At 42.8% G+C, this 8,321-nt stretch overlaps 1 long non-coding RNA gene across 3 annotated transcripts; it reads right to left on the bottom strand.

Moving 5' to 3' along the window:
* Positions 1-1,675: 1,675 nt before the first annotated feature.
* LOC123134777 (uncharacterized) lies at positions 1,676-4,767 on the bottom strand. 3 transcript variants are annotated; one of them, XR_006465730.1, is made up of 4 exons: positions 4,431-4,767; positions 2,343-4,336; positions 2,069-2,247; positions 1,676-1,969 (listed from the first exon to the last, which is right to left on the bottom strand). It is a non-coding gene; the product is annotated as an uncharacterized lncRNA (long non-coding RNA). The 3 variants fall into 3 exon arrangements; XR_006465729.1 differs by having other exon boundaries at positions 2,343-4,324; positions 4,431-4,766; XR_006465728.1 differs by having other exon boundaries at positions 2,343-2,440; positions 4,431-4,728.
* Positions 4,768-8,321: the final 3,554 nt, after the last annotated feature.

Raw genomic sequence — 8,321 nt, 5'->3', positions numbered from 1 at the left:
CCTCGCCGTTGCATCCATGTTATAGATCTCCTCCGCCCATTTGCCCGTGGTTGAAGCCTCATGCCTGTGTACTTTGGCGACGGTGGCTGCTGCAACATGTTCGGCGGTGTGGGTGCTCGGTGAGGGGGAAGACAACAATGAAACTCGGGGAGGTGGCTCCGGCGTTAAGGTGTCATTTGGGATGCGGCAACGGAGGTATGGCAGGCGGCGCGGGGCTTCGGGTGGCGGCGGTGGGAGCATCGGGGAAGACATCTCATAGGCTAGGGGGGACACCAGATCTTGGGGAAGCAGCAGCGCTCGAATTGAGGCCGCGACCTTGAGCTCCAGAAAGGCGGCGCCCGTAGTATGAATTGGAGGCGGTGGAGGCTCGAATCGGGAGCGGTGGCCACAAAAATGAATGAGCAACATGGTGGGCTAGCATTTTATGTGTGCGCGGGTGTGTGTCTTGGAAATATGCCCTAGAGACAATAATATTGTTTTATTATATTTCCTTGTTTATAGTTAAGAGTTTATATTCTATAACTGATATGATCCTGGAATATGCGATTCGGTGGAAAACTCATATGCACGTGTGGAATGATAAACGGTAAAATATGATTCCTAGTCTCGCCTCTAAGACTAGCTCAAGTGTTGTTGGTGATCACGTTTTTTGGATCTTAGGATATTATTAGTGTAATGATAGTCCTAAAACAATATTTAAAATAGGGACTGTCTATTCTACATCCGGATGAAATCCAATTTACTTTCATCCATATTTTTCAGCAAACTAAAGGATGACAATTGTCCTCTGTCCTGTGTCACTTGTCCCCTATTTCTTTTTTGTCCCGCTTTTAATAAAGAGAGTAACGGGTCCACACCCCAACTTGTTCAACACGGACAGAGGAACAGCTAAAACAGGAGATCAGAGAACCACAACGATACATCAAAGCTTTTCCATGACCACTAAGCTAAAGCAAACAAACGGAGGAGGAAAGGACCAAGATCATGTCAGCTAAAAATTACATTGACAAAGTACAAGAAAATTCAATGTAAAATACACTAACAAACACAGTAAATTCTATCATGCCCCTTAAGAATTAAAGTGTAAAATGCCTTAAAATGTCACTGTAAAATCCACTAAAATGACACTGTAAATCCACCAATAAACCAAATGGTTTGCACCGGAATAAACTGGATCGTGGGGCAAGAAGAAATACTACAGCTAGAGGTGAGCATTAGGCAAGACACAGACATCGTGGGGCAAGAAGCTACTGGCACTAACGGCAAGTACATGGAGCAAGCAATGAAACACCAGGTGGAAAGCACTATTAATACGGGACAAATCTTGATATGAGAATGAGCAATGCTTATGTGGTTTTAAGTACTGTTAAATGTTTGTCAATTGCATGCTTGAATATCTTTCTAATTTTAATGCCTCAAGCGTTTCTTACACAAGGGAGCCTAGAGAGAAATACTGGTAGAGTAAACAAGGACACACGAAAAGGTAAATGGAAAATGGTAAATCAAGTCACCTGAAAGCATGACCTTAAACCAAGAAAAAAAGATAAATGGCAAGGGATAGAAAACAAACTAACCTCTCATATGGGCCTTAGATCACTAGACCAACAAAATTACTTGCTTAACCTGCACATTAACTAAATAAAAAACACACACAAAATGGTGGAGAAGGATAAAATGAGATACAAGGAACAATGATCATTAAGAAAGGGACCCCTGATATAGAATCAATTTTTTTAAGCACTGTAGTATTAACGTGCTCAAATACGTACTGCCGAGTCACAGGCATAAAGACATGACAGTATCCAACAACCTTACAATCAAAATGAAACATAGAACCACTACTAAACAAATACTACTATGCTCAGATTGCATGCTACTTTGTTTAGATTACATGCTACTGAAAAATAAAACTCAGTCACCATTTGAGCTAGGACTGCGCACATGCTGAACCTCACTTGGCATTGCCTCCCTACACAAAAAAATTCAGAGAGACCCGGATTAGTAAAAGAAAATAAAAGCGAAAAAGAAGAAGAAAATGAAACAGATGACAAGGAAAATAAGAACATACATCACCAAAGAAATCAGTGACAAAAGATTTGTCAGAACTGTTCAAGGGGCTGAAAATGCATGTCATTCACATATTTGATCCTAAGATTTGGAATGTCTACACTAGAGAAAAGGATTGACATCTGAGTTCTTGGTGTGAAGATATCCATATACTTAAATGTAAAGACACCACAGTCATGGCTGAAAAGTTACAAAGAACACAAATAAGAAAAGAAGCTTTCATAGAAACTATATAAAATTAAAAAAAAAACATGAAAAGGGCAAAAAAAAGATACCGATTATCTTGCTTAGGAACAGCTGGGTGCAACACATCAAACTCTTCGAAAATTAATCCTTTTATGCATCATAGGAGTGATATACACATTCCCAAAGCCTGATGAAATTATGAATCAGTGTTGGAACTAAAAAAATTAGGGAAGCATACCAAACCAATTTACTGTAAATTACAGAAAATAAGAGCATTGTAGCTAAAGAGATATCAGTAGAATTAAAGTGCTTCTTACACTGAAATAAATGACACTAAAATGCACTAGAGCAAAGCGATGAATACAGTGCATGGCACTAAGATTTACACGGTAAAACCACCAAGAATTACGGTGTGAATCTACTGAGACTTACATAGTAAAAATACAATAAATAACTACAGTGTAGATACATTGAGAGTTACACAGTAAAAATGCAAATAAGATAATTACAGTGACAATCCCATGAGAGTTACACTGTAAAATCCACCAAGATATTACACAGTAAAACCACCAAGAATTACGGTGTGAATCCACTGAGACTTACATAGTAAAAATCCAATAAAGAATTACAGTGTAGATCCATTGAGAGTTACACAATCAAAATGCAAAATAAGATAATTACAGTGAAAATCTAGTGAGTGTTACACTGTAAAATCCACTAAGATATTACAGTGTAGATCCATTGAGAATTGCACTGTAAAATTCACTAAGATACATTTCAAAAACTAAAGAATTACATTACAATAGCACGAAGAATTACAGTGTAAATCCACTGAGGAATTACACTGTAAACCCACTGATAATATCGCTGTAATTGGATTTACACTGTAAAAACAATTAGAATTACAACATATCAGTTGTATTACAGTGTAAACCCACTGAGAATTACAGTGAAAAGATCCCCTGAGAATTACATTGAACTTCCACTAAAGATTACAATGTAAAAACCGACTAAGAATTATAGTAAAACCACTAAGAAAATACAGGTGAAAGCTACAGACAGAGATCGGACGGCTCACACAACGGACGAGCGAAAAGTTTTCATCCGGATGAAAATTAGCAATTCCAAAAATCAAAGCTACAGCAGAACCATCCTACATCAATCTACAGACTCAAGAATGTGAAATCCAACGGCAAACTAGCATCAACACTTACAGGCTAGAATGGGAATTACATTGGAAATCCACTAGAAATTACACTGTAAAAACAGAAAGGAGTTACACTGCGAAACCAAATAAAAATTACACTGAAAAACCAATAGGATTACACTCTAAACCCAGTAGGAATTACACTGAAAACCAATAGGAATTACATTCTAAACCAACTGCAGATCTAATGACAGTTACAGTGCAAATCCAATGAAAATTACAGTGTAAAGCCAATGAGAAGTACAGTGTAAATCCACTAGGAATTACACTGTGGATTTACACTGTAAAACCAAACAGGAATTACATTGCAAATCCAATAGGAATTACACAGTAAATCCATTGAGAATTACAGAGACAATCCCAAGGCGAGGGGACCAACCATGCATCCACACAGTGACAACAAAAACGGCCCAGGTGAAAATTAACACATAGACATACTAACTAACAACACTGGACAGCAGGGGACTAAACACGATTCACTATGTTCAAATTGCACAATACCGCGTACAGATCAATCAAACAGAGGATGGAGAGGAAAGTTGGGAGAGGTTCAGAGAACAGAGAAGGTTCAGACTTCAGACTTAACTCATGCATGTCCAACTAATATACAGAGCACACACACACACACACACTGTCACGTGGGCACACTAGTCAGCCCACCACACCCACTCGAGGCTTCACCCTCTGCCACCATGCTGGCTGCCTGCGCCATCGCCTGGATCATCAGGTTCAGGCGACTCGCTGTCCGCTGACGCGGGTGAGTCACACATACAGATCAATCAAACTAACAAGTAGCCAGAAACACTAATCAAATTCGCATGGCTGATGAGTATCAATCGGAGAAACAGGCGCAACCTCACACATCTACACCAGAGGCTGCAGGAGATTAACACAAGCAACAGATAGAAACCCACAGTCCACAGGCACTGACATGCAGATCTGAGAAACAAACAAAAGAGAGGGAACATACCAAATCAGACGAACAAAATCGACGGGTGGCGAAATAATGGGGCCGGGGTGGATGAGGGGGGCGAGAGATGCTGCAGGCCTTCGGCGGGAGAAACAGCGGCGAGGCGGAGGGGGCGAGGCAGAGGGAGGGAGAGCACGGACAAGTCACCACCAACCAGCTGGATCGAGCGGCGAGGGGGAGCTCCAAATCGCCATGACAATCTCTCTCACTCGCCTCTATTCCGTGGTAGTGTTCGAAATGACAAAGGGGATCAAGCGGCGAGGGGAAGAGACAGGGGAAGCTACACGGGTAGGAAAAAAAACACCGATGCGGGATAGCGAGCGGAACCTAACGGATCCGCTAGCGAAGAAAAATACAAATCTTGTGACACAGATCGCACGGCCCAAAAAACGGATGAAAGCCAATAGTTTTCATCCGTATGAAAATTAGCAATTTCGTTAAAATATGACGTTAGAAGAACGGTCATATGGAATCAATCCAAACTTGTTTGTTATACTTTGAGATGCAATCGTCGGAAGTCAATTGTTATAACACGAAGTGTTAACATGTGATTTAGTTACTTAGACCATGAGAGTATCACAGTCACTTCTTACCGTATGATGGACTTTGGGGCTTCTTAAACATCACCATCATATTTAGTAGGATTGATTTTTTTAACCGGTCACTGACCGGACGGCCCGTCCATACGTTTGAGAGAGGTATAAGAGGCCCGGCTGTAGCATTTCTGCAGCCCCATGCGTGTGCGTGTGCCTCGATTATTTGCAGCGCACTGCACGCGCTATGTATACTGAAACGAAAGTCGATATGGAGATAACCTCGCAGCTCTTGCTATGTCAGTGCCGTCTTCTTCTTCCGCGGCTCGCTCATGTTCCTGTCACTCTCACGCTGGGAGTGAGCCGTATGTACGTCTACTCGCTCAGGCTATACACGCAAAGAACATGATCCGGCTAGCTAGCAAGTCATACGTATGGCGGCTATCGAATCGTACCATTGTCGTGCTTGAATGATTGGTCGCACGCATCCTATGCGCGCAGTGGAGATCCATAATTTTTGTTTAGTTGTACCATGAAGACTTTTTAATTAATTTGAGGCCTCCTTTGATTCATAGGATAGGAATGTTATAGGAATAGGAAAATCATAGTAAAGTGGGATGACATGCATCTCAATTCCTATAGAGAAAGAGATGTCATTTGATGCATAGGATAGTAATTTTTTCATTGAGTCTTGCTAATGTTTTTTTTTTCTCCAAAACATAAAGGATTGATTCCTATCCAGGAATAGGAATCCATCCAAAAACCAAAGGGCTTCAAAGGAAATTTTCCTATGCAAATTCTATCCTATAATAATCCTATGAGATTCCTACAAGCCAAAGAAGGCCTAAGTTGAATGTTGCCGACTGTAGGATATTAATGATTCAATAGCTCTCCGTTGTGGTGCAGCTGGCCGGGCCCGGGCGGATGAGGATGATCCACATCCCAGTTCTGTTGTTGATCCTCAAAAAAAAAATCTGCTGTTCGGTAATGGATAGTGGATATAGGTGTAGCTGTTTTTGCTTTCAGGCAGATCTTCGGTTTCATGGCGTGATCGGTCGATCTTTGCCATCGAATGGGTTTGACCCCATCCATCGCCTCCGGGTAGGCACTAGGTAGGCAGTAGTACAAATTCTAGATATTCGATCTTTCCGATGAACAACGGATCGTTAGGCGCCTTTACTTTCTGGTCGTGGATAATATGTCGATGCTAATTCAGACCGCGTGGTACGTACGTGGCAGAATGTCAGCACCAGCACACATGAATCCCTTTACTCGAGGAAAAAGTTCAGCACCAATTTTGCTTTGCCAATTGGCACACTCAGACACTTTCACGCAGATTTGGCTTTTGAACAGAAGCAGCACATCAGGGAAACCTTGTGCACCAAACACGCCATGTAGCACGGTTCGGTTATGCCTATTTGTCTGCTTTTATTTAGGGCCTCTTTGATTCGCAGGATTGTAAAAACATAGGAATAGGAAAAACGTAGGATTGAAATGACATGTCCATTGAATTCCTACAGGATTTGAGTTTGTTTGATTGTATCACAGAAAAAACAAAGAATTTCCACCAAGAGGTTGGACTAGATGCTTGAATTCCTATGAAATGTAGTACAATTGAATTCATTGGAAAAATTCCTATGGGATTCAATCCTGCGAATCAAACGATCAACGCAGGAAAAATTCCTAAGGGTTCTAATCCTTCAAAAATCCTATGCAAATCCTTTGAATCAAAGAGGCCTTTAGTTATCATCAATCAAGTTGGCAAGGCATCATCAGCATGGGCTGCTAGCTTCGGCTCGCTGGGAGCGGATCGACAGTCTTATCTCCAACATCGATATGATTTTTATAACTCCACAATGCATCAGGCGCCAAGGACGTACCGAGAAAGAAGTCGATTTTTAATGGAAGAAAGAAGTACGGGGCGGAACGAATACTTGCAAATCTAAAATTGCTTATCTTGCGCAGAAGGCAACTACATGCATATTCTACATTTTATTCGCTTTCTCAATTGGTAATCTTATCCTAACCATATATAAATTGCAGTTAGGCACACACTAATTCCCTAGCTGGGTTTTATTTTTTTGCGGGGCTAGCTGGATGTTCAAAATGGCCATTCTGTCCCTGCCATTTTCCTTCAGAAAGATCAAGCCGTGTGCAAGTGCAACCACCCACCTGCAGTCAGCTCTTCTGATCCATATCACACTCACATTTAATTAGCAAAGCAGAGTTTGATCGGACTTATTCGCAAAAAAAAAAGAGTTTGATCGGACTTGTTTACTTTCTGGCCATTTTGTGCGCACGATAGGAGACAAAGAGCCAGAACGACCCCCAATTCTGCATGCATGCTCCCGGCAGGTCAGAGCTACCGCGACTACTCAAACCACTTGTGTGGAAAGACGACCGCTATGTACGCGTACTTGTCGAATTTTCGAGAAATAAGACCACCAATGGTTTCGTATTAACAGAAAAGACCACCTGCAATCTATATTGACAAAAAAGACCACGTCGGCTGTGGCGGCAGCTCCGGCGGCCGACACGTAGCACGTGTCGCCACGGACAGCAGCGGCAGGACCTGCCGCCACAGCACACGGCGGCAGCTCGGCTGCAACAGCATTTCATATGCGGATGGCAGCTGGTAACGGAATGGAGAGAAGAGGCTGGCCCTGCCGCCAGTCCCTATGGCGGCACCTCCTTTTTTCTGTTGCTGCAGACATTCACAATTGCAATTTGTGCCGTTGCATCTGCGTGCCGGTACATATCTAATCAAATGGGTCATGTCCATTATAAATGGCCTTGAGCTCCCGCACCGCATGCCTCTTATCTCATTCATCTGCATGGTTGTAGTTTTGTGGCTGTTTCTAGATTGGCTGCACGGACGTTGTCAAAGTTCAGAGAGAGAGAGGGGAAGCACATATGGCTGCATGCATTGCAGTGCGGTGCAGGCTGGGGCGGCATGAATCATAGGGGGCACGCAATACTTGTACTAGCCTGTCGTCTGAGCAGCCAGAATGCAGAGGAGCTGCCACCATGGGGAGTGGCGGCAGGCCCGCCTCGTCTCTCCGTTCCATTTTAAGCTGCCGCCCGCGTGTGAATCCTGTTGCAGCCGAGCTGCCGCCCTGCGCTGTGGCGGCAGGTCTTGCCGCCGCCAGCTGTGGCGGCAGGCAGTGGCGGAGCCAGGATTGGCTGACGCCCCAGGCGAGAAACTAAGGGCTAAAAAATACCCCCAAAAATAATCCAGTTTCAAGGCATACGAAAGTCAATCTATATTGCAAAACTAATAATACACCAAGCATAATATTCAACGGCAACATTTGTTCCATGATGGATCAACTATAAAGCAAGATAAATCAAAAGACAA

The sequence above is a fragment of the Triticum aestivum genome, chromosome 6B, assembly GCF_018294505.1.
Source record: "Triticum aestivum cultivar Chinese Spring chromosome 6B, IWGSC CS RefSeq v2.1, whole genome shotgun sequence".
Taxonomy (NCBI): Eukaryota; Viridiplantae; Streptophyta; class Magnoliopsida; order Poales; family Poaceae; genus Triticum; species Triticum aestivum.
Note: the sequence above shows the minus strand (reverse complement) of the source record. Positions and strands in the feature narration are given on the sequence as shown.